Source organism: Leptosomus discolor, chromosome 7, assembly GCF_034619465.1.
Source record: "Leptosomus discolor isolate bLepDis1 chromosome 7, bLepDis1.hap2, whole genome shotgun sequence".
NCBI lineage: Eukaryota > Metazoa > Chordata > Aves > Leptosomiformes > Leptosomidae > Leptosomus > Leptosomus discolor.
The window spans coordinates 13883997-13911839 of NC_141397.1; positions in this window are offsets into that span (position 1 = coordinate 13883997).

A 27843-nucleotide genomic window follows, 5' to 3' on the forward strand; every position below is an offset into this window, starting at 1 on the left:
GTGCATTCCTGTGCAACCAGATTCACCTGGGGAAAAAGGAATAGAGGGCTTTCCCCACACAGAGTCCTTAACAGACCTTCCTACCACTTGGTTTGGATTATGTATTTAGGACAGTGTTTGTTGTCAGCACTTATCCTTCAAATATCAACATGTGCATGAGAAATTCGGTGCATCAGTTGAACTGTTTAAGTCATACCATTACTCCTATGTGTAAATATTTACACAGTCAGGACCATGGATTCTAATTTCCTTTGAGCAAAGACAGTCTTGTACTATAGGTAGCATATGGGGTGTTTTAACTTTGATACTATAATAGTACAAAATGATCAAAAGAAGATAGTAAAAGTTGGCTAAAATACAGAAGGAATCACAGGAGTTCTGCTACATGCCAAATGAACTATCTTTATATTGGTGCAAGAAAGAATTAGATGAACATTTAGAAAGAACTTAGAAATAAAGCATAACCAATCATAGTGTGCAAACTATAACTGAGGAAAATTATTATTATCTTAGAGTCCTATATGTATGGCAGTTGCATTTACCGGACCTGCTTGGTGATACTGGAAACAACACTTAAAAAAAGTTATTCTGGGAGAGTGTAACTGATGCAGGAAGTCTTATACCACAGAATGGTAACTGTCTTTAAATTGTATATTTTATAACTGCATTTTTTTCTCTAAAAGGACCATATTGTTCCTCTGTGACTTAATATTCTGCTTTCCAGGCTTTAAATAAAGTCTTAAACTTTTTAGGGTACATTTTAGTTTGGCGTTCTGATGAAAACAATGGAATGTGTTTCTCAGGAGTTGCAACAAACTTCTAATTTATAACATGACAATGAAAAATAGATTGTGTCAACATAGGAATAATCTTTCCTGTGACAAGCTGAACCTGTGGCTCATCAGACTGATGTGGATACTGATCCTGCAATTTGATTTATCACTAATTTATTCAGAAAGGCTAGATTCAGGATTAGAATCCCAGATATTACACTCTAACTTGTGTACCACTTCTATTAGGACTTATCAGGACTTAGGAAAAATAATAATTTGTCTGTGTTGTTAGAGAAAATAAGAGTGTGTAGGGAAAAGCTAGGGTCCCATCATGAAGAAAACTCGTGGTGAATAGAGTTTTATTGTGTACCACAAAGAGGCAAGTTGAAGACTGTTTTCTTTTATCATTCAGAGTCATACTGGAAAATGGATGGTAAAAACTTCAAAGCCAAGTGCTTATTGATGTTTTTGCTTATAAAAATAGTACAGGCACTTAACAGCCTTTGTATTATGTACATTCTTTAACATGAACCGGTAGCTGTGTTAGTCAGCAGGACAAACTAAATAATAAAGTTACTGATACATTTTTATAGACAAATCAAACCAAATACCTGGGCTTTCAGAATCACACAGGATGCCTCTTTACAATACACGCAGCCACAGAAGCCTGAGTGGTTCCAAATGTTATGTCTACGGAATATTACTTATAACAGCGGTGTAGCCAGAGTCCTATTGTGCAACAGTAGATGAAGCTGAAACACCTCTCAATTAATTGTGCATTTATTAAACACTATGATTTACAAGAAAAAATGTAGTTCATAGGGGGGTTCATACCTAAGTTTTTATGCTCAAACAAGAGCCTGCAAGCATTTCATTATGACGTATAATTTTTTAATGGAATATAAATGTACAGGCCTGAGCAAAGCATGGCTTCATGGTATGCCACTTTTTCTGATTTGAGGACCTATTCAAACAGCCAGAACTCCACCTCTGTTTCTTTGTCTATTCATGGCAGGAAGTTAGGTGATCACTGAAGGGTGATTCAGAGAGCCTGAATAATGCCCTATGGAGGCACCTGGAGCCAGCCAGAAAGACCCACAGACATGGAGATGCTGCAGGACTTTGAGGATTACTGTCCTCAAGCTCTGTGGTCAACAAGACTGCTCTGGCCCCTGGGCAGCTTGTGCACCCCCAAGTCTCCACTTAACAGTCTGAAAAAGGAGAATCATGACCATAGTTCTGTCTGCCTGGCTTACTGGACAAGCTGCATTTTCACCCTTACAGGTGGGAGAAAAAAGATAGTTTGCTTATGGAGAATGAACCTAAATTGCCTACAGTTGCATTCCGGGGAGAAGAAGAAGGGGCGCAGCCCCTAGAAACCTGGATGAACCAGTTTACACCAGAGTGACACAAAAGGACTGGTACGTCCAAAGTGATATAGCGCTGTAGGCTTTATTTAGGGTTTTTGAATGTATCATTGTTAAGTCCAATTTAATCAATTTTAATAGGAATTGTATTTCAGATTAGAGTCTTCAGGGCAGCCATCATCACGCCTCTTTAATTCTCCTAACCTATACATTTTTACTGCATGGATAAATATGCTTTGAAACTAATACAGTGTCATTGAATCCAATACATCTGTAGTGGAACCAATCCATGCATACTCAAGTCACTAAATTTTTATGGAAATGAATAGATTTCCTTTCAAGGCATAATATTTTCACTTACACCAGTAGCTTTTCATTGAAACCAATGCTTTGTTTTCAAAACCAGCACATTTCTGTTCAGGCTCATATACATCTTGCTTGAATTTTTTTTTTTTCCCCTTTCTCATAATTAAACCCATTGAACTAAACACAGTATTGAATGTCTAATGAAACCAGCACATTTTCATAGGGGCTACTTAGAGGGAGTTTAAGCCAATGAATGCACTGTGCTTCTCAGTGTAACTTAATAAAATGAACGCTGTGAAATGGAACATGCTTTTACAATCTACCTCAGGACTATGCCCCCATATTTTCCCATAAGTTGAGTTTGAAGCCTTAAGGTTTTCTGCTCTTCTGGAGGATTTTGCTGTTCTGTGGTAGCTAGACAGACTACAAAGAGGATAAGGAGGGTCTAGGGTGAACAAATGAGTAGTGGGTGAGTGTGCACTGAGTATTAAAGCATCCTTAGAGGAAAAGAGAGTAGCCAGATGATCAATGTGCTGCAGTGATGCTTAACCAGTTCAGCAGCCCCTTGGGACTCTGCTAGCTGATACATTGTAGGAAATCCTGTACGTTATTTTGGATATGATGAAGTTGTCTGTCACAATGCAATCCCCTCAGCATTCATCTGTTACCACTTTTCAGAGCTGCACCCAAAACTTGCAGGGTTCAGGCACTGGCAGTGACCACTTCCATTACACATCGGGGGAACAGGGGAATTTTGGGTCAAATCCAGAATAACTCAACTTGCATTGAGTTATTCTAGAATTAAGAAGTGTAACTGATTGGTTTGACTCAAGAAGTTGCCATGCACTGTAAAGAAATGTACTGTAACGTGACAGTGATTTGTTTAATATCAGGCAAAACCAGATATTTACCTCACAATTAGATAGAAAATAGACACCGTTTTGTTGTAGATGTTTTGTTGTTTTGGCAAAGTTCAGATGTCATTTTTATAGCTCTCAATAGTGTTAGTAGGTTTCTGAGTCTACTTAGAAGGGAAAGTCTGGGAAAGGAAGAAGGCCATATACAGAACTGTGTACTCTTTAGAAGACAAACTGTTGATGGAGCTGTGGAAATGAGGCCTCTAAGTTTCTAAGAAGCAAAAACTTCGGCATTTTGTGAACAATAGAGGTGTTCACAGCAGCTTCTTCCAAACTGTATGGCACTTTTCAGCTAGGATTGTGTGCAGTTTGTGTCAAAACATTTCAGTGAAGAAATACAAATACAGACTAATGTTTGACTTCTTTTGTTGTGTTGAACTGGAGCCAGAGAAAGTATTTATATATAAATCCACTTGTGAAATGCATAACCTTCTCAATGTGACTTATATGTCTGAGACTTACAGAGAATTCAAGCTGATTGACAGAAAATACTGCTCTTACAGTGTCAGAATGTATTATCGTGCTTATATAGAAACACAAAAAATCCTTTTTTTTTCACCAATGTACGTATTCATTGCCATTATGTTCTGATATACTGGAGATGTTCAGGTACTGAAATGCCCAATTTGCTAGGACCTAAAGCTACCATGAAAATATATTAGACAACCAGATGGATAATTCATCTTGTTGGTTTATAAAAGTGTGCATTAAACATTCAGTATTTGAAGCCTGATTTAAAAAAAAAATGATTCTGTGGGGTCAAAACTGCCATTCAGAGAAGAAAAGAAAAATAAGAACTGAGACAATTAAAGACAGCTTTCCATGTCTGTGCTACAGTTAGTTAGTTATTCTTCCTTTTTTTCCTTTCTCCCCCCACTAAGCCCGTGCACATCAAGCAACTGACAGTTAGTACAGTCTGCAAATAGATCATGAGCAGATTACATACTTCTTTGTGTATCTGGCACATAGGTGCTATCTGGTTTTGCAGAATAGTTTAGATTAAAGCAAATTAGTTTTTGTGTAATGTGTCCTATATGAGAGTGCCCTGTGTCACTTCAATTGCTCCCATCACATCCTTTCTTTTCCCTCATCCCAGAGTCACTCTTTAGACCACTTGCAGTGCTCATATTTTCCCTTTGATCTTGTGCCACTGTTGTATTCCCCTCTCTTCTGCTTCGATATGGCATTGTTGTTCACCATTTCCGATTTGTTAAACATTGCTAGGATCTTCTATGTTAAAGGATTGTTATGTGAATGAAGAGGAGGAAGAGACAGTTGGCCCTTGCTAATTTTAGTATCATGACCATTTTTATCAAGTGGGTGGCCCGCACTGGCACTCAAAAATGTTCTTCCAGTGACAGAGTGGAAAAGTGTGTCAGATCCTGTGAATGGGCAGCACCTTAAAGAGTAGATAGAGACAAGTGTCACTTCTAAGGAGAAGGAAGTACAGAAAAAGCTGTTTGGAGAAGCAACCTTGGTGCAGCGTTGCACATGCAGCTACACATGGGCGTACGGAACAGAGGAGAAAGGACAAGAGCATCAATGCCCACGTTGCTGGCCCAGTGGCTGTGGTAAGCAAGAGAGAGACAAGGGAGGAACAAAGCCATAGAAGGGCTTCAGGGGAAGTATAAGATGGGTCAGCTTGACATGGCAGTCTTAGAAAGATTTAAAAGATATCATGTCTGAAGCTACAACTACCAGAAGACAGGATTCTTGTATTCTTAACTGCATGAAATGATACCTTACCAACTGAGTGGTTTAGCTGCCATCAGTAGCTACGTCTGTAGATAACAGCCCCTGCTCTTCTCCCAACCACACCTGGATCTTGGAGTTTCCCCAAAACTCATGTTTCACACAGTGTAGAACTGCTTTTACACCTCCACATCTCTTGTGCATCAACATGTGTATTAATTAAATTTCTAAACCAGAACATCATCTGCTTGATATAGTTTTATTATCACTTATTCTGATATTGTGGAGCAGAGTTAGGGGATGGCTGCTATGGAGCAGCAGTGAATCAGCTGCTATAACTCTTTCCACTATAACACTTTTTTAATAAGTGAATCAGGTAGTGAATAACTGAGGAGTTTTTTCATTCCACTCTGTTTTTATTGTGATTCTGTGCGTGCAGGTATTTATGCCTCCCACACACATAGATAAGGCTCCCAGTGGCATGAGAGGACCCACTTTGAATAGAAAATCCAAAATCCTAAGTTTCACATCTTGCCAGGAATTAATACTTACATGTGAAAGAAGTGATGGAATTTCCTGTGGAGTTCACATTCTCTACCTAGAATACAGAGCAAACTTACTTAGTATGCTGTACCCTTCCTATGCTGCATCCTATGAATGACATTTAAAGAACAAGTGCACCCTTCTCACCTGTGAGGCATTGGCTTGAGGGACATAGCATGCAGGAAACTCTGGGAATTGACACAATGGAGGAAGTGGCTGGAGACAGTGGCTCAATCTTATTCTTATATCCTTTCTATCAGATGCTGCTGTCATACCAGTCTGTCCCCTAAAACTTAAAAATCAGAGAAGGTATTATGTATTTTGTTCAGAAAGTTTCTTACTCTGCTTCTGGGATGATGAGGCTACATGAGGTCATATTCACCATACCAAATAGAAAGCTGCACTCTAACACCTGAAGATTTCAGCCAAGAACTAAAAGAGGAGTGATGAGAAGGTACCTGTTATGTTGAAACTGAAAATATGCCATCTCTGAGGCATATTCAGGGAGGTGGAGATATCTTTTTTTTTTCCCTTCTAAAATGTATAGATTTTATATGCGTGTCTCAGTCATATTTCCATTAGGTGACTACTTTTCTCCGTATGCAACCGGTGGAAGAAGGGTGAAGAAAGTTTCCAGATTTAAATGAAAGAATATTACAAATGAAGCTAATTTACAAACCAGCAAGCTTTATGAGAAGTAAAATAACTGTTCTCACAGTAGACAGATAATATGGACAGAAGGATAATAATGACTGTTCACTGACAGTTTGAGAAACAGTAAGAGCTGCTAACAGCAGTACATACCCTTCAATTCTCGGCCAAGTGAAGGGTTATCTAAAATGAAGTAGAGCAACTATAACTGATCATAATGATTTTTATCATAGCCATGACCGCTATGAACCTGGTCAATGGGATAAGAGCAGGACAAGTGGAAGATGAAGCATATAAATAACATGTGTAAAAGCAGGACAATAAGCAGCACTTCAGAGAATACTGTCTTCCCTCAGTCATGTTCAAAGGTCGTTACAGGGAGCAGCTTTTTATGTGGGTGGGTTCAAAAATAGCATTCAAAACTCTCCAAACCACCCATTGAGAAAGCGCAAGAGGACAGTGGAAAGGCCACCCTGGACAGATTAACCATCTCGTCTGGAATCCACTTTCTGGGCCAAGCAGAGATAGGAAGTAGAAGAGAAAATTTGAAAAAACATTGTTCTATCTAAAGATGCTTTAATGTAAGTGAAAGAGAATATCTTTTCCTTTCAAACATGATCTTCTCTCATTTTCAGGCAGACACTCTGGGATCTCCAGGGCAGTCTTGTGCAGTTTAGATGGAGCAGCACCTTGCAAAACTGGGCCTAAAGACCTTACAGGTACCTTGGAGCACTCCAGGAGATGCCAAGATGAGCAAGATGTGACACTGGGCACAGGCATGCATACAGAGCTGGCATGGCAGGACCAAGAGGAGGGACCTGAGCTCAGCTGCAGAGGTGGCTGCACTGAAGGCCCTGACAGTCTCTAGTTACGTGGAGGGAAGGGCTGTGCGGCTTCACACATCACGTGAAGTGGGCATGCGCTTACATGTCTCTCCTGGACGTAGGTTTGCAGAGAAATGAAACAAACCAAAACAACTGTCAAGCAAACATTAAGCCTCAAAACTGAGCCCTAAGTACTAGAAGGAACAAGGTAAAGCTGAAATTCTTTATCTGGCATTGCTAGAATCCGTACTTACATACTATTTACGTAACTATACTCTGTCTGATCAACTCAAATGTAGTCACTTTTGGTATGTCAAAATTTATTTGTGCCTTACCAGAGAGTAGATTAACTTTGCAGATGCTAATAGCTACAGAATGGCAGGATTTAGACTAGGGAAGCTGCCTAATCCTTAACTACAGAGGCACAAATGAGTTACTTTGTATCCCAGGGGAATATGGTACAGTCTACAAACAGATAAAACAACAGAAATATTGTTTAGACATGACACAGCCACTGTGAACATAATTACTAGATTTTTTACAGGTTTTTTGCCTTCACATCACCTCTCTGCAAAAATGTGTGTTGGATACTGCCAGGTTCTGCAGCTCTGTTTTACACACAGGTGGCACTTTGGTGGGGACACCATATTCATGCCCCTCCAAGAAAGTACTGGCAACCCTTTGCTTGTTCACTGCTATATCATCACTGACACAGTGTAAATCAAGCACAGGATAACCACTCTTGTGGGTGCAGTCCCATCATAAAAGTGGGACATTCTTCTGGGAACGGGAGGGTGGAAGTGAAACATATGCTTGTGGAGGCAGGAGCTGGACCTTAACATTTTAAAAAACTAGTACTTCCACCATGGCTATTTAAAGCCCCCTCCCTCCGTTTATGTATTTTTAAGTGCATACTCATGTAAATACATTTGATCATATGGCAAATGTCATACTGTGTGAGGAGAACATAAGACAGCTTCGCCTGAGGGAAGAATCAGCTTTTCCATTGCAGCCAGGCCATTTGTATGTTGTCAGGTAATGTCCCACTGGTTACAGCAGTTGTCCTGTCTCACCAAAGTCAACATACCCGCTATGAAAAGTGTAGCCAGCTTATGCACACTGGTATACCTTCATTTGGGAGGAGGTAAAACAAAATTCCCATACTTCCTGAATGATTTGCCATGTCCAGAATTATACTCATGGTGGAAGGCAACTTCCAACCACAAGGAATTTTTTTTGTTAGTAATCTTAATTCACCCATCCAGTAATGAGGTGCACAAGAAGAGTTAGCTACATATACAGTGTTTTCTAAAACTATTTCATGAAAGAAAATGTAAACAAAGTGAATTAATAGAATATATTTTTTTCTAAAGAGTAATTTTCTAATTTTTCCATTGTGCAGCAGCTGCTGTTGCCATGCTGTCATTGCTGTTGCTATGTATTTTTGAGTGTGCCAAGATGTAACTGGCTACTTCAGCATATATAAACTATTGGTAGAGATGTTTCTATGGAAAATCACATCTTTTTTCGATTGGTTCATGTTGAAAGTAGATGTGCTTAGCTATCTTCTCAATTCAAATTGAGATCAACAGGTTTTAAGTCTCATAATGCAATGAAGCCCCATGCTATTCATCATGGTGGAACTGAATTTAGGCAAGAACTTTTATGTTGACATTGTGGTAGAATATGATTGAGATTGGATCTCTGCCGTTTCCAAATGTTTCTATAGTCTTTGGCAAACTTTTTGATCCACTGCGAGTTGTATTTTCTCTGAAAATATGGCTGTCTCTTGGTTTTGCCTGACATAACTTGCAAGCTACTCGTTTCAGATTAGCTATATATTTTGCCTGAGGACCTCTTATAAAGATTATTGACTTGTGCAATGCAGGTATGTATCTAAAAATCCTCTGAGAAGATTAACTAATACCTATAGAAATTATGCCAGCCTCATGAGTTTAGTGGTTGGTAAACCTAGGCAATTTTGAGAACATGATGGGCTTTTGGGAAAACGAAGAACTCATCATTTCAACTGGGAAAGAGATTTAACTTATCTGCTCTGGGCATACTTATCATATGACCTTGATCTAAAAAGTAGAGATGTACATCTGGGCGAAGAAGTCACAGGGTAGTTGAAAGTGAGAGACACTATGTAGTAAGCTTTAATTTCAGCTTCATACCATTAAGTTTTCCTACTTCAGGATGATAGAGTGTCTCAAAAATGTTATTCATATTTATGCTAATAATTCTTTTCTATCTAAAGTTAACTTAGGTTACATGAAAACCCGCTACAGCCCAAATATAAATGCAACATAAGGTGAGACCTAATGCAAAGTACACAAGTACATGACTTCAAACACTATGGGGTTCATTTTTTGCGAACAAGTGACATGTTTTGCAACCTCAGTTTCATAATTCTGTCTTACTTAAATACTTTCTCATTGTAGAAGTTAAAATAAAATTCGGAGGTTTTTGGGCACTCTGAGAATATAGAAGTGTATTTCCAGAGGGAAATCTGCAAGTCCTCCCCTGTAGGAGGTGGCTGAAGTGTTATTTAGATTTAAATGAAATGAAACTTGATTGAAGGGTTGTTAAGAAGGGACTAAACAGTGTTGGGTTACGTCACAGAGAAGACGAATTATCATCTGCTTGGTTCATAGAGTGTCTTCAGCTATTACCTATGCAAGCTGTCCTTTTTTATGTCTCGTACACCTCAGAATCTTCTACTTTATTAACAAGTCAGACTATTCCCTCTTTTCTGATTTCTAAAACTCCTCTTCTTTGGCTACTGGTCTGATTCTTGTTCTATGACATCAAAGACTATTCTTTTTAGTAGAACTTACACTTTTAATTTTTTTTTCTTTTTATTGTTTTTTTTTTCTTTTCCTCTATCTTCTTAGACCAATTACCCAACTCAGCATTGGCAAGCACAAGCTTAAAGCTTTGAAGATAAATTTTTCTTTCTTTTCCCTAAGTCATTGGAAGATCATACTGTATGCCTGAGAAGAATTTCATTTCCCTCATCTATAAGCTGTACAGTTAGAAATAAACCCTCTAAAGAAATTATGAGTTGTTTATGTTATTTAGTATTGACTAAATATTTAAATTTACTAATGATAGCATGTGTCAGTCTCCAAAAAGATAAGCTTTTTTAAAAAGAACATTTATGTATTTAGTTCGTCAACCTGCCATTTTAAATATTCACTTATTCAGGAGTAATAACAATGTTATCATAGTGTAAATTTTAAAAAATCAGAGTAAGTTTTGGTAGTGTTATGAACCACAAAATGGTCTTTTAGAAAATTATACTTTAGTTTAAATTTTTCATTTAAAAGATGTTACAGTGACATTATTATTCACCCATGAAACATGATTTGTGGAAAGTCTGTGCACACACACATGCATGTTTGCACACACACCCCCCCCCCATTATTGCAGGACAGATATGTTTTACCTTGTGGGGCATCCTAGCACCTTAGGCATAGTCTTAGAAGTGATTGCAAGTCCCTGCAGATTCTATGGATGAGTGCCACAATGACATAATGCCATGGGTATGTGTGCAATGCCCCTGCGAAACATTAATTTACCTGCTGCATTCTGCTCTGATCACTTCCAGCTGAAAGCTGGTGAGTGCCATTACTGCTACTGCTTGCAAGCAGGCAACAACTTAATGGAGATGATTCCCTTTAAGAGGTCTCTGCTGAGTTTTTGGTTGTCAGGGAAGATGATAGTCTCATCCCTCTGGTTAGATAAAATTAAGACTCCTTCTGAATATCTCATTATTGATCAAGTGGCACTTGGAGTCAGCTGGTTACATTCCTTTTCTGAGAGGGTAGCCACTCTCCAGAGGGGCTTCTAAGGCTATGCAAAAGCCCTGGCCGGTAAGGGATTTTCCTGAAGTCCTTTCCTTTGGGTAAATCTCAGGTTTTAATAAAAAATAAAGACTGACTCTAACCGTTATGAAGAAAAAATTCCTGGCATCTGAAACAGCAGAAATTAGAAGAGTTGTGAACTCCTTTGGTCACATCAGCAAAGCACTGACAAAATCTAGATGACAGTGTGCAGCAGTAAGTGAAATCAGAATTTGGCCCTCGGGCTTAACCTTATTTCTTTGACATTCATGAAGTGGGCAGAAAGATTAATGGGTGAGAACAGAAATACAGAGATGCCTTTTCCCTTCCCTGTTTCATCCCAAAGGATGTGGGGAGGGCCTCTGTTCAGGCCTTGATATGGTTTATATACTAATGTTCTCAGTCTAGCATGGCCCAGAAATGCTTTGTTTCTAGGGACTACAGGCTGAGCACATCATGGTATCTATACTTCAACTTGCCTAATTGTTTCTCAGAGAACAGGCCATTTTTGATTACTACAGTTTTCTTAAATTTCTCCCTTTTGAGCAGAAGTTCTGGCTCACTGTCAGTCACAGACCTTTTTTTTTGCTGTAAGATTAATAAGAAAAGGTAAAGCCATTTGCAAATAAAAGAAGTGAAAAATACGTGTTTCTTTGCTAAGGAAATATCATTATAGGCTAAGGTCTCTGTGCTGATCCTTGGAGTTAAGTGTGCATATTTCTAATTCAAGAGTGTGAATGTTGCTTGGGTACAGGAGTGTATAATTTGCTGTAATCTTGGCCTGTGCATTTTTCTTAAACGGGTACTTTAGTATTTGGAACTAGTCCATTTGTTGAAGTCCCTCTCGTAGTCTTTTTGAGCATACTCATGTAGGAAAATAAGCCTTTCTTTATCTTTAAGGCAATGGCTTTTTTGTTTGTTTGTTTCTAGATCACATCCAAATGAATTAATTGTGACTATTTGATCTTGCTAATTGAACTTCTAATTTATGTGTATTGTTTTGGAGTCAAGTTGTGCTTTTATTAAGAAAAAATATGCAGTTATACAGGGAGAGCACAGGGAAGTATCCTGAAAGAGAAATGCTGAGGTTGGAGTGTTCTCAGTGACTCCCTGCACATTCGTCTCCTACAGTAGAAACTTTACTTGCTGATATGTGAATATTGAGTGGGTATCTGAGTCTACCTGCATCCAGGCAAAAAAAAAAGATATCTCTAAACTGCGTCTGAAATGGAAATAGCACTTATCCAGGGACATGGACTGGACGGACCTAGTGACAAAGTCCTTGGTATCAAAATGGATCACAGAATCACAGAATGGTAGGGGTTGGAAGGGACCTCTGGAAATCATCTATTCCAACCCCCCTGCTGAAGCAGGTTCACCTAGAGCAGGTCTCACAGGACAGCGTCCAGGCAGGTTCACAACATATTCACAATATCTTCAGGGAAGGAGTCTCCACACCCTCCCTGGGCAGCCTGTTCCAGTGCTCTGTCACCTTCAAAATAAAGAAGTTTTTCCTCAAGTTCAGGTGGAACTGCCTGTGCTCCAGTTTGTGCCCATTGCCCCTTATCCTGTCACTGGGCACCACTGAAAAGAGCCTGGTCCCATCCTCTTGACACCCACTCTTTCGATATTTATAAGCGTTGATAAGGTCCCCTCTCAGTCTTCTCTTCTCCAGGCTAAAGAGCCCCAGGTCTCTCAGCCTTTCCTCATAAGAGACATTCTCCAGTCCCCTCATCATTTCATGGCCCTCCACTGGACTCTCTCCAGTAGTTCCCTGTCTCTCTTGAACTGTGGAGCCCAGAACTGGGCACAGTACTGCAGATGTGGCCTCACCAGGGCAGAGTAGAGGGGGAGGATAATCTCCCTCAACCTGCTGGCCACACTCTGTTACAAACAATATTATTTTATGGGTATTCGCTCCACCTTTATCTCAGTTATGGCCTGTTCACAGTTGACACTATCCCTCTGTTTATTGTTCCTCCTATAAACCACCTCTTTGGCTTGTGTGAGACACAACAGTCCACCAGTTTAAATGAGACTATACTAGTATTCTTGTCATATAAAAATCTACTCTGCTGTGTTGATTTGTATTAAAGAGTTTCACACACCTGCAAAGGCAAGAAAGTGTAGCAGTTGGACTGGGATCCACTGTGGCTTCTGGCATGTGGGATGAGATGGGAAACACAACTGGGTTTTGGAGCAGTCACTACAGGGTTCTGTATGGTGGAAGGGCTATTTACTCCAGTCCTTAAGTATGAGGTAGGGTACCTTGAGATACCCTGGGACTTTTAAATGCCTAGTCCCTTTTTTCAACATCGCTTCCAGGGCATCAGGGGTTCATCTCTTCTGAGACTAGACACCTATGACGAAGATATTATGAGCTGTGGTGGAGAACAAGAATCACTTCTTAGACCTACTTTATATACTCACTCTAGAGTTAAAAGAATTGGTGAGAAAACACTCCTGACTTCACTGAGTAGACTCAGCTGTATCTCCCCTGAGGATAAAGCAAGGATGGGGGCTTACACTTAATGAGATGGGTCTGACTTTATATACCCCAGTTTGTTTTCTCAGTCCAGCACTGCAGTGAACACTGAGAGACATGCAGAGCTACGCTGGATGTGATTTTCACCCAGTCTGTTCCAGGCTTTAGGGACTTACTACCTTTGGAGTTTGCAAGACCTTCAGGGATCTGCAGTAATGTAAACTGTACTGAAAATAAATAAGTTTCTGGTAGCCACTTTTCAAAATTATTATTTATGCTTTAACCTTCTGTGATCTGCTCATAAACTGCTCTCCTTACATGGTAGTGTACAGGGAACTAAGTGGGGAGCAGTTGCACCTGCTTAGTAAAGCCCCATCAGGTTAGCTGCTTAGGAGTCTCAAGAGAGAGATTTATTTCACAGGTCTGCTATTGCAAGTCTGCGTATGCAAACCCAGCACTTATTTAGTAGGTTCACTTCTGCAGATGCCAGGGCTAGAATTTTGTTTCATTGTTTGTTCATAAATTAAAGGACAGATCCTGGGATCTGGTCCTCTTGAATTTATTGGCTTGTGCCAATTTAAATAATCCCTCATGTGATCATTACGTAGTGTTATAGTGACTACACATCAGTGTAGGAAGACCGATGCTTTGATTAGCCCACCTCAGAAGGCTGTGGTAAGATTAAGCACAGCAGGTGTTTCTGTATCGAAGATGACCATTTGGTCAGGCCCATTGCTTTAGTTAGTAGTATTGCTCTTTAGTCTTCCTAAGGGTGTGTATCACTGCAGACCTGAATGCCACAACTCTAGTTTTTCCATCTTTTCAATTCTTTATCCTTTCCCATCATTTCATTAAACATTATGGCTTCAAAGATTAGCGTCATGTGCCTGATTATAATTGTTGTACTAAGCAGTCATTTTTGGGGTGTGTGTGGAGTAGATTTTAGCAACAATAACTTCCTTGAAAGTGAGAAATCAGAATACAGTATAGCTTCAGGGAAACATACACTGACAGCAGTACATAGCAAGACGCAGATATGACAGAAATAAAGTATGTTTGTTTCTTGTTGTGTGGTATGTGTGGTTTTGGTCTCAGTTGTTACCTATGCAGAGGCTGCTGGTACAGCAACATTGTGTGTTGTCATGCGCCAGTGAGGTTTGCTGGAAATGACTTCCCAGAAGATCAGAGGCAGCCATCCATGCTTTTGAGAAAAAGAGAGACAACTGGGTTTTGAGTAACTCTAATGTGATTTGAGTGGGATAATGGAGCTGTCTTTAACAGTGGGATTTCCCTGACCACACTCCAAGGACAGGGAAACCAGACCCCTGGAAGGGCTGCATGGGGTGATGAAACACTTCCCTAGTCGAAGTTCTCTGAGTTCACACATTCATGAGTGACTGCAGTTCTCTTTCTGCATCTCTGTTTCAGCTACTGCCTCTGTGACAGTATGAGATAAGTCAATTAATACAAAAAGATAAGGGTATATTAGAGTCCTGTGAGGAAGAAGTTCCTAGATTGAGTCCCTAATGCATACAAGGATAATGGTGAGATAAAGCCCTAGTTAATTATATTGAAGAGGCAGGAAGAAACTCACAACTAATTGTGCTGTAGTTAAAAGTGTTTCTTTTCCTAAATGAACGCTTAGTACTGATTGTGTTTCTGTTATTGTATCGGAGGATCAGGATTACAAGGTCTGGATGTTCACTGATATGTAGATACTGTCCTCAAATAAACATCACTTTGGAAAACTGCAGGTGTTTTGTTTGTGCTGTGATTGTTAATGGTAGCAGGAAAGTCTTGGTTTGCTATATTGCTTTGTGAGACAATGTTACTGTTAGAGGTAGCAGGACCTAGAAGTACTAAACAACTGCATGACTGCATTAATGTGTGCATGTACATGTGCTGCTTCTCTTACTTCTTTAGATCCTCACATCTCACCTCTGAGACAAAAGCTGTGCTGAACAAATATATCACAGTTGGTCTACGATGGGCAAGACTTCAGTCCTGAGATGGAGAAGAGATCCTTTTCATTGACTCTCATAGAAAGCAAACAAAGCCCATTTATCTGCAGTGGAAGTCAAAAATCCACTGCACTTTCACACAAGTAACCGCGTGCGTTCCTCACCTCCCCAACACACACACATATGCATGTGCAAACATGCAATACACTTTTCTGTGCTTGTGCACAGGGAGTTTCTGCAGCTGGGGATTCACCTCATGAAGGGATGGAGAGGAAAGGCAGTTTTGTTGTACGTTGAGGTTTCTACAGAAATCCTGTGTAGGCTGCCCTTGGAGATGTGCTGAATCAGTGCCTTCCTCCATCAGCTTGCTTTATTCCTTCATGTTGCAGTAATCAGGGCTACTGATAAAACCTGTGAAAATGAATTAATTTTCCTGTTAAACTCATCCAATTATACTAAAAGCAAATAATGAGAATATGAGGGAAACACAGCTATCTTAGCTTACAGATCACCCAACATCCTCGATACATCTAAAAGCTGCCTGCTAAGTTGGTTGATATGCCTTTTATTTAGCTTGATGTTAATTTGCTAAACACTGTTTTGGTGTATGTGATTGTAGAACATAAAAATGCAGTAGGTGGTTTATGGGAGATGAGAGCAAAAGAATACTCTGTGCTACGAGCTCTACATACAATGCATATTCTCCAAAGGGATGAAATTTCCCTCGAGCTAATGGGTAAACTGCAAAGTGAGGTACACTAGCAGCTTTACGGTTTGCTTTAACCTGCTCCTCCTACCCGTGCTTTGTGGTGGGTGTACAACTGTTGCAAGTAGGTGGCACAGCTGTTTGCGTTGACTGGCTCAGTACCTTTGGGATACAGACAACACAGTTAACGTTGCAAGATGAAAATGGCATCTATACTTTAATAAACTCATCCTATTTCTTTGTGAGAGAAAAGGGGGAGATGGGGGGGAGAAGTTGCCAGCTTGACTATATCTGTATTAGTGGCACTGCTCAAATCACACGGTGGTGGCTAATGCTTGCAAAATCCTGACTAGCATTTGAAAGGGTAACATCAGTTTATTATTGCTGCAGTAGCTGTTAACTTTATGAAGATTTCCTGTGCACCTGCCTGCTACCACATCTTTAACATATATGCATATTTATACAACTTAGGCAACATATGTTTGATGATTTTTGTCATTTATATTTACTACAGTATGGATAGCAATTAAAAAATAACCATGTTCACTGTGATGAATTGGTGAGATTCCTGGAGAAGTAGAAACTACATGAAGAATCGGAAGATAGAGAGCGAGGTAAAAGGCATGTAAAAATCTAGTTCATCAATTGGAATATAAAAAACGCAGGCATGTGCACCAGTGTGCGTGTATGTACATATAAAAACATAAAAATGACCGGGAAGAATACACTATTTCATTTAGAGGTAGAACAAGAAAATAGATGGTCTAGGGTGGGGTATTTTCCCATTTCAGCCACCCTTTACTGAATGGTTGAGTTGTGTGGTAGTGGTGATGAAAGAGAACGATATTTTATGCAGAGCTGGTGTTGTTCCCCAGTTTTGTGTGTTTCAAATGTACAATGGATGTACTTAATTGCAGATACATGCGCAAAATGGTGTGCTAGGACCCACGTGATGTCCTATGTCTGTGTCTGACTCATTCTGGCAGCAGATAGGGCAAGTGTCCTGAGCACCAACTCAGGTGCCAAGACCAGGGAAGGGTTCTGAAGAGGCACTGAGGGAGTGATCCTTAGAAGTAGCTGGTTTAGGGGAAAGCGCAGGCTCAAGTCTGTATTTGGTGTGTCTGAGTTAAAAATAGAGGAAGATCCTAGGAAGCGGGTAAGTTTTGGATATTAGCCCACCAAATCTGTGTGGGTACGTGCACACTGGCACCCACACTGTGTATGAAAGTGAGATAAGCACACGTGATTTGTACTCAGAATGTAGGTGCCAGCTTTTTTAGAGAGAATTTCTTACCATGTGGCATATTATCATATTCGAGACCTGCTCATCTCTGTAAAAAGACAGAGGATAGTGGGCTGTGCAGAAATGGAGTGAGACAGTGGAAACGCACGTAGTGGAGCTGTGAAAACTGACATGGAAGTGGAAGGGAACTTAGAAAATTTATGTTAAAGAGGAAAAATGGAGAAAATTAAGACAACTAGATCTTGTCCTGGAAGTAGTATTTTCCATGTCAGTGTGGGTATTTGCCTAGAATCATTTATTCTAGTTAGAGAGACGCTTTAAATTAGCCTCAGGGTGCCTTTGTTACCCTCTTGTGACATGAAATTAACTGCTGCTGTAGTTTCTCATAGAGGGTAGAGCAGCCCCAGGTCCACCCCCATTCACACTCTTTGCCTATGCTCAGAAATGCCCCCACTGACATGACTCTATGCTCCAAGCGACACAGCATTACCCCCAGCAGTGCAATTCAAAGTAAACTAAACTGCACAGCAAACAGTTTACCCACTTCAACAAACAGGAACATTTACTCATTTTTTTCTTTAGTGTTGCTTACCCCTCTCCCAGCAGTTAGTGCATATGAAGCAGCCGTCTGTGCCACTGGAGCATTCCCTCGTGCCGAGCACTCCTAAAGCAGCTAGCTTTGCTGGCGTTTGGACCATTTTATATTAGCAGGGTGCCTCAAACTGGCCTCAGTAGTCCACAAGATATGTCACATCACTTCAACTACATCTCTGGGTGGTTTATCGGCCTGTTTGTCAAGTCAGGTGACAGCATCTGCACACATTGATTTTAATTTGTATTGAATATAAAGCTTTGAGAGTGAGACTTTGTGTCAGCTGCTTATTGAAATCCATGCTATTTCAAATGTTTTCTCCTCCCTCAGTATTTTAGCAATTCTATTAAAGAAAAAAGCCATGAACAGAATCAATTTTGGGTTTAAAAAAATTGCCTGTGTGCCTTAGGATTGACAACTCCTAGGCCAGTGTTTAGCCCAATGCAATGCAAACCTGCTGATATATTAAACCCCAAACCAGCATTTATAATAGAAATACAGTCAGCCTTTAACTATAATGACACTAGCAGGTGTCACCACTATAAAGATAACAGCCTCCCCATGAACAAATATTAGATTAAAGAGATCAATCAATCTGTATCTTAAATTCTGGGCCCAGCATGATCTCTACTGGTAAAAAAAAAACCCAACTTCTACTTTGTCTGTGCATTGTAACAGGTGAAAGACCTCTTGATTGTTCCATTATTTTTGCAATAACTTGAGAAAATAGACATCTTTCTTTTTTCTTCTATTGCAGAATGTTTATGTACATGGTACAGAAATCATTTGTGACCTAAAGACACAAGCACTTATTGATTTTAAACCTAGCGGCAGGCTGTGGCAGTTTTCATGGTGGGCAGGTGGTATGAGTTATGGCTTAGTACACCATCTCCTCCAGGAATGCCAAAAAAAACGTGTCAAAGCCGGGGGTAACATCAAGTATGCTGTGCTCCTGGGGCTGTGATCAAATTACCTGTGGAAATAGTGCATTCTGCCCTTGTTTTCTTTCTTTCTCCTGTTGCTGTTAGCCTGCTAGGCTACCAACTGCACCTTTTCCTTGAAAACTGTTGGAAGTTGCTACTTTCAATCTTCATGGTTTAGTAGGCTGTGACATTCGTTTGATGGTGAATGTGAAATGAATGTACACTGCCATCGAGTCGGAATGATCCAACCCAGCCTGAGTGCAGGCTGGGAGCCACTGTTCATTGCAGTAAGTGCCAAAGGTGAGGGAAATCCAGTACCCCACGTAGAACTAAATGCCCCTTCTATTTCTCCCTTCTTTTCCCTCTTACAGTCATCTATGAACATCCATCACCTGTCAAATGCAATGCTTGAGAAAAGCTAGTCCAGGCTATGATCTTCTGTGCTGAAGGACCAAGCATGATCTTTCCAGGTTCTCCCGTGGAAAGAGACTGTCCAATGGTACCTGGAGCATGGTCCCTGATCTTGACATGGAAGGGCAATAACACTGGCTTTTTCCCATCATTTCTGCTGAGTTACATCATTGCTGTCATTCCCATTGCAACACAGTCTTGGCTCATAGAGGCTGTAATCTGAGTTTTTATGCGGGAGTTGCACTAAGATTTTGAGATCTGTTTGTAGTAACAGCTTTGAGACTCAGTTGTGGTATCTGATTCTCCTCTCAAATGCACCTGAGTAAAAAATCAGAGACCTCTTCCTTAGGAAATGCGGTGTGTAAGAAGTGTAAGAGATATTGAAGTCAAAATCCACTGGTAGTCTTTTGTGATGGAACAGATCAAGTACGGAGGAAACATGCTAGAACAGCTTATCTGCAAGGTCCTAGATAGGTGCTCTTATCCCAGTGCAGAGCATCTGTTGATTAATTAAATCTGTAAGTTTTGAAAGTGTTCTGGACTGCGTAAGGGTAGCTTTTGTGTAGAAAAGTGTCCACCTCAGATAAATACAGAATAACTGTTAAACTTTTACTACATGCCCTCTGCTTTATTTTTCAGTAGTGCACAAGTATAGACAAGATACAGATAAAGTACAGCTTTCTAAGGAAACTGACTCGATCATTGGAACATTTAGTTAGAGATCTTTGAAATCTGATTCATGGAAGCACTGAAACAAGTTGTTTCCTCTAAAGAAACCCAAAGTGGAAGCCTTTCCAAATTCAGAGCCCTTGCAGTCATGGCCTCACAAGGACTGTGTGTGAGGAGGAGTCTGCTCAGTAATATATTCAATGACCAGTAAGCACACTTATATTTTCACCTTTTTTTTCAAAACATAAAATAAGTTGTGGAACACTTTATTTGAAATCAAATATAATATGTGTGACACTTGGGTACCTCCCCTGCAAAAAGATTTCAGTATTCAGTTTTTAACCCTTTAAGTGGACTTAGGCCCTGAGAACTGTAAAGGTTTCAAGCAGCCACAATACTTGCATTTGCAAAGCAGCTACCCAACTTTCTTCTCTTCATGTTTTTCCATGTCAAACCAACTTTCAGTTCTCTTGAAAGATGAGTTCATATTACATTTTAAAAGTCCCAGAAAGTTTATTTAGCAGAATACCAGTTTCACAATGATGAATGATGACTGCAAGGCGTGTCTGTGAAGACCCAGACCCAGTGTCATTACAGTAAAAGATGAGGATGGGGAAGGCAATTTCAGTGTAACTCCATAGAGACCCCATTACCAGACCATTACAACAGCAGACTGATTGAAGAGCCGGAACATGCAGAACCCCACCTTTGGTGACAGTTACAAGGGGATATTAATATGTTAAAATAATTTCAATGCCAGGCATCAGATTTTTTTGCCATTATTAATAATAGACAGCAGTATTTTATACTTCCTTGTGCATATAGTCCCACTGAACTGGAATGAGACTCCCTGCTGCATGCAAACAGACCTGGCATTGTATAAGGCTGTGGGCAGAGGTGCAGAGGTCAAAGACCACTTTATGTGAAAGGATGACATATTGCAGAAACCTACAAGCTGCTTCCTCTCTGAGCCAACATACTCCTCTAAATCTTACCATTTTAGAATTTTAATGAGAGAAAAAGTAAGCATAAGTAAAATTTATCAGTGTCCTAATGAGAACAGCACGGTGCTGAATCTCAAAATCTCCAACTTTAACCACAAAAGTCTATAAAATCTGCCCTAATTTAAAGCTCAGTCCTGTGTGCCCGTGTATTATCACACTTTATATCTTTGCTAAGGAGAGTGCTGTCAGGGCAGCTCGTATATCAGGACAGTGACCTGGGCCAGTTGCACCCTACTTTCAAAACCGTTTAGCTGCAAAAGAATGCAGATGGTTACCTAAATCCCACTTAAGATTTGGCCCATTGAAGCTGATTGAAATATATTGCAGCAGCTTATGCTTTGGTGGTAGGGCGTTGTGAGTACTAGGTGGTAATGTGTCTACTGGAGTCTTGTCTTTTTTGAATGGAAAAGTCCATGCTTAGTTCTGTCATGCAGGTCTAGTCCCTCTGTTGTTCTAAACCAAGGTACCTTCAATGATTTCAGAAGAATTATATTAGCAATGTTATTCTCATATTTTTTTTTTCCAAATACTTTCCTAACTGCTTTTCAATTTGTAAGGACTGTGTGACGTGTAAAATTTAATGTACATAATAATCTATATATTTGTTCTTCCATCTTTTGCAGAAATCTCACTCCAGGAACAATATTGTAAATCTAGTAAGTTGGTGTCAAACTCCACTGACTTCTGTAGGGAATTTAACAGTGTTTAATCATACCACTTTCAATAGCCTGCTTCTCACTGACTTTATTTTTCCAACTTGACACTCTTCTTCTAGGTAATGGAGTTCTTGGTTCTGATTTGCTTTTGTCTGTATTTATTTTGTGTCTTTTCCTTACTGAAGAGCATGGAGCAACTGTTTCAAAAGTTTCAAATACTTCAGGTCCTTGAGTTCTCATGTAATTTTGGCCATCCTCAGCTATACCTTTTCGTTTTCTGTAATACCCTTTTCAGTGTTGTACCTATTATTCCAAATGTGGCTTCCTGAACAGATGCTTATGACCCATTTACAAAGCTAATAATTTTGTTTCCTTCTTCAACTGGTGATTTAATGTTTTATCTGCCATAACTTTTGGATCGTTTTCTATATGCTGGAGGGGGTGGGTGGAGGTCTTTTTTGAACACTTTAATCTGAGAACCACCTCTCTTGTCTTTGTGTTGGGAAAAAAGTTTCAGAACCTATGACGTATTTCACCAGTTCTGCACGTCTGGAAATTAATGGCAAAACTCTTGTTGCCTTCAAATGATAAAAGCGATGGATGGCAACAGTAAAGACATAGAGTCATAAAGAATGAGAAGGATTATGAAGGTGGGTTTATTAGAGAATGGAATTGTCCCTCTTTTGGTAAGACTTAAAATTCTCCCTGTTGCTTTCTTTATTGAAAAATCAATGCCCTTGTAGTTTCCAAGAAGAGTAGCCATCACAAAGCAATGTGGTGGCTCTGTGTACACTTTCATTCATCCCATTCCAGAAAGTGTTTATCTTTTCCTCTAGGCATTAAACATTAATAATACGTTCTTGCAACGGGGAGAGGTGAATTGACTTTTTCACACGCAGAATTGTGTCCCAAAAGTCTGTGTGGTTTCAGCTCTGCTTTTGCTTTCTAGCTTCCATTTTTTTCTATGCTTTTTTTTAATCGCTGTTACTTTCTAGTGCAAGGCAATTTTTTTTTTTTTTTCTTAGATAAATGTTCTTAGTGCCTAAAAAATGCTGTGGGACTGATGGATCTGAGACAAAAAATCTCCTGTCTCTGTAGCAAGGATAACAAAATTTTCAGCAGTTCAAGCTCCTCATTGCTCAGTTTCCTCAAGTTCTTCATATTCCTGCTAGGTATATCAAGTTATCTTAAACATAATTTGGAGGAAGCTACTGGAAGCAAATAAGACCTCTGTGTAGTCTCCTTGGGCTTGCAGCTTTTCATCACCCCACAAGTCCTTAAACAAAGATATGACTTAACATTTTTTATGTTTTAGTTTTAGGGAGGGGCATTTTGCTGAAATGAAACTAATTTGAATTTATAGAACTCCCTTAATTTAAATGCCCCAACAATACCCCAGCAGTAACTGAGGATCTGGGTTGGACTGGAAGCACTTGAAAACAAAATCTTGGTTTTTTTACACTACTTTGCTGCTTTACTGAAATTTAGCAGACTTTTTTTTTTCTTACTTTCACATTGTTGAAAATCAAGGTTGTCTTACCATGTCCACTAGCCTCATTTAGTATAGAACACAACAACAGAAAGAGAAAATGAGTGCATATTTGAAACAGTGGATTGCAGAGGGAAAACATAATAATATTCTTTCTAAGTCTCAGCTAAGTCTAAGCCTCCTCCTTAGCTTCCAACAACCATGCTGTTGTGGCAGAATCAGTATTTAATAATATTTTTTTCCAGATGCTAATATTGAGAAGGAACGACATATTTTATAATGGACAGCATTATTAGTAATACAGTTCATAATTTTAATTTAGATGTGGATCTGTGGATTTCTATCAACCTTGAGAGCTTCTGGGCCAAATAGACAGCAATCTGCCACTGCCTTTGGCCCAGCTCAGGCCCTAGCTTTGACTGCTGTGGCGCTAAATTGATTTACAGTAGCTGATGATTTGGTCTGCTATTCTTGCTTCAAGTAAACTCGGCCCCTTGGGGCTTGAACTTGCGATGCCAGAGAGCTCCCTCCACTGCCACTGACTTCTTGGAAAGCTGAAGTCATTCAGTATTTTCTACAATCCAGTCTCTGGTCCTTGTTCTCTCTATGTCTAACTTGCTTTCTGTGTCTCATTCTGCTTTCTAATTAGGCTTTCTTTCACTGACGTTCAAGCATTTCAGTCTTACTTGCCAAAACAGTCTATAGTAGCAACAAACACTCTTTTGAGAGCATGTTTTGTAAATTTTTTTATTCCAGTGGATGTATAGTTTAGTACAATTTTCTTCTATATTTTTTTTGTTTAGATACATCCATTATATATCTATATCTACTTAAAATTCAATAAAATTTGTTCCGAGAAGGAGAGAGCCAGATGCTAAGTTAAACCAAAAAAAATAAATCAAATAAAGATTTAATTAGCAGAGGAAAAAATTCAGGGAAAATAACCTTCTGGAAAATAGCAAAAGCAGTAGAAGTGTAACGGCATTCTAATATGTTAGTATACTACCATCTTATATTTATATTTCGTATATACTTTTATAGCCAGCAACACAAAGCTTGTGTGCTGCAATTAGCATCTTTTCTGTAGTGAATTGTCGTGTTCTAGCACTGCTAATGAACATGGAGAAGGTGTACCTGCTGTAAACCATTGCCGAGGAAAAAAAAAAGCCCCTTAGAATTACTACTAGAACAATTTTTTTTCCTCGCCTTATTCCCCCCACCCCCCCACCCCCTGGCCCCTTTTTATTTATTTTTTCTTTTTTTTTTTCTTTTTTCTTTCTTTGGGAAAAGCCTCTATTATTACCTGCAGTAGGCTCTGAACACTAGCGTGCTATTTTGTTGATTGCCCTGCCCTTAGACACTGCATATTTGAACCCCATTTGTAGCAGCGATGCCAGTGCTGGGATTCAAAGTCAGAGCCTCTTAGGGTTACAGCCCTGCTGCTGCTTCTGTGTGAGTGGAAGCGTCTAATACCACTGGCATCAGAGACTAGGGCTGATAAAGGGACAAGGTGATCTGAAGAGAGCACACATGGAATTTTCCCCCTCTTTTCGTTTTTCGTACCAGAAAGATAAAGGAGATGAGAGTAGGTTGATATTTGACGAATTGGTTTCATTCAGAGGAGTGCTGTCATTTTTATGTCCTTTTTGAAAACGCACCCACAGTGTCTGAATTCCTGTTAATGCAAAGTTCAGATAAAGCTGATGAAAAGCAGCTGCCATCTTGATAGTTGCCATGGCAGATGGCATCAGCCTTTATGCTTTTATCAGTATTAGTATCAGAACACACTCTGTGTTCCAAGCTGAGATAAAAATCATTGAAGCTGTACCTGGAATAGGCAGATCAACGCTGCAGGTCCCACACAGTTTTGAATCTTTTCAGAACAGTCTGCATAAAAGCCAGAGACAACACATTCTTGTTATTCATTAGTTCAGCAATGCTGATGGTATTTTGTAAACTTCACAGACGAAGCAGCCTTTCTAAAGAGCTGCTGCCTCCCTTCCTCCTTCCCTCCCACCCCCAGGAATGCTCGGTCTTTGAAAAGAAAAACCACACAGACACCAGACACACACAGAGACACACGAACACATAAGAAACACTTTACAGTAAGTGGACAATGGACACAACATTCCTTCTTGATTAACCTTCTGCATTTTGCACTAAGGCCCAATCAATCTGCTGTGAATAGTGTTATTAAGAATAGGTGCATAGCAAGGGAAATAATGATTACTGCCGGGTTGCGAAGGTGCGGTGGGGAAGGGGCTTCTGCGGGTTTGTTACACCAATAATGTGAATCTTGCCTGAGAAGTCTCCCGCGTTTTGCTTGCTGGTGGTTCGCAGTGACACATACAGTGGCAGCGCTCTGGAGACCCACGTTGGCCTGGCAGTCCTGGCGCCTCTCCGAGTGCATACAAGGGCCTGCACAGCCCCTCTTTTCCTGGTTCCACCTTGTGATAAGTGCCCCGACAGGAAAAGTAACTTATACACTATTAAAGCTTCAACGCTAGCTCTTTATTGCAGGTTTCAAATTGTATTGACAAATCTCCCCATCCCCTTTCCCCCTCTCCCCCTCCCCAGCTCCCCTTATAGCTATGCATATAGTTATTTTTGGTAACATTGTTGCTTGATAAATAGAGGGGTTGTGAGATCTCAAGTTATTATGCAAGTGTTAGCGACACAGGCTGGTAAACCATTTGGCTGTTGCATCGGTGCTGAAATGAATAATAGCAAATGGGAGGAGGGCATGGGAGTTATTTTAAATGACACATATATATTTAAATATAGCCTTAAAATAATGTTAAAGGTTTAGAGCCATTACAGGCTCTTGTGCCAACTTGCAAACTCTTCCAGAATTGATTTTAAAATTTGCTGTTCTTTCTATGATGGTTGACAGGGAGATAAGGAGGACTTTTCTGGGTTACCTCTGCCTGGAACGGGGAGATGGTGGAAGAGGGTCTCCTGTGTGTCTTTGCACAGGGGCCTCCCGTTTTCCCACCAACATCTGAAGTACACATTTCCTTCGAACTACTTGGTGCAGAAATACGGAGTCAGTGTCCTAACTTAAATAGAAATTTCTGTGTGAGTCTGCACAGTCCTCTGCGCTTAGTGAGGTCACTGGCAGAAATGGGCTCACGGGCTCATTCTGCCCCGGTTTGAGAAAGGTTTATGTTTGTGTTTTGGGGTAGGTCTTAACAAAAATCTAAGTCCAGTAGAAGCTTTGGACTTCAAATGCCCTTGGGATGGGGCTATCCTAATTCAAAGTTAATTGAATTAGTTGAGTGGCTACCTAAGAGGAAAAAAAAAAAAGAAGTGTTCAGTGACATGTCTTCACCCTTCACCCAGGACCAAAAGCAAGTTAGCTACTACGGAGATGCAGCCTGGAGGAAGGGTAAAATATTGTCAGATGTACAATTTACTTATACAGGGCCCCTACTGTGCCTATAAAATGGAGGACACTTAGCATCCAGGAGCTTGATCCAAAGCCACTGAAAGCAGTGGGATCCTTTACACTGAGCTAAATGAGTTTTCAGCGAAGTTCTGTGAACATGACAAGGAACAACAGGTGAATGAAACACAACAGAGGTGCATCATCTAACAGGGAAATTATTATCGTTAGCATAATAGAGACAAGTCACAACACAAAAACTGCTGTCAGGTGCTTTATCAGCATCACAGAATAGGTGAGTTTCAAGGCAAGAGCTGAAGGAATATGAAGCAATGGCTGTGCAGACTTTGTGGGAAACTCCTCTGAAGCATAAGGGGCAGTCTGCTAAAAAGCATAAGGGTACTTCCAGGAAACTTTGGTTGTTGAGGAATGAGGGCTAACATCACTGGCAGTGCCCAGGTGAGAATATATGAGTTGATGTAGAAGAAAAGATGATCTGGGGGGAATCCATAGCCATGAAAGGCCCTAAAAGTATAATAGTTTGGGTTTGTTGTGGTAGAAAAGGGGCAGATAGGATGAAGACAGGCAGGAATGCACTTGAATTAAGAGCCAAAAGCAAGTAGTACATTTTACCTGGTTTTAAAATGCAGCTGGGGAAAAATGGGGCAAACAATCTTGATTCAGATCAAAAAGCAGGCACTGGGAAAGACATGACTGTGTTGCAGCTTGGGCTGTGTAAGCAGCTGTGGGAAGGTATTCAAGCTGAACCTTTAATCTCACCCATTCATTATTTGGTTAGGATTCACACAACACAATTCCAGGTAACTTGGAATTAAAATGTAAATTACCTTGAATTCTTCAGACATCTATGTTTTTCCTGTTCTGCTTGCTTGCCTCCCAAATAAGTAGCTAAAATCGCAAGTGATAGAGACTACAGCTTTGGCTCGAGAGGACAAAGGCTGAAAACTCTCATATTTGTGAGTTTGGCTACTACAGAGCTAGAAGCCATAGCACTGCCTACACAATTAGTAGCTAGATCTAGTTTAAGAAGAAATATCTTCCCAAAGCAATGCTACAAAAAAGCTGTATGCTGTTCATTAGACGGACTTGGATCATCCTTGCCCTTATAAACTCTCATTACATGGATTTTTCCTGTGCAGTCCTGGGGAGATGGTATGTGTTTTGGGAAGAAAGGAGCAGCATGAGGAGCTGTGTGTCAAGGTGTCCAACTCAGGTCTTCAACACGTTTCCTGCGTGGCCCCGAACAGCTCACTGACTATCAATTTCTTCATCTGTGAAATAATGATAATATATTTTCATACTTTTCTTATACACATTAAGAAATTAATTAACTAATGTTTCAAAAAACTTCAAGTGCCTCAGTGTGATGAAAGGGCA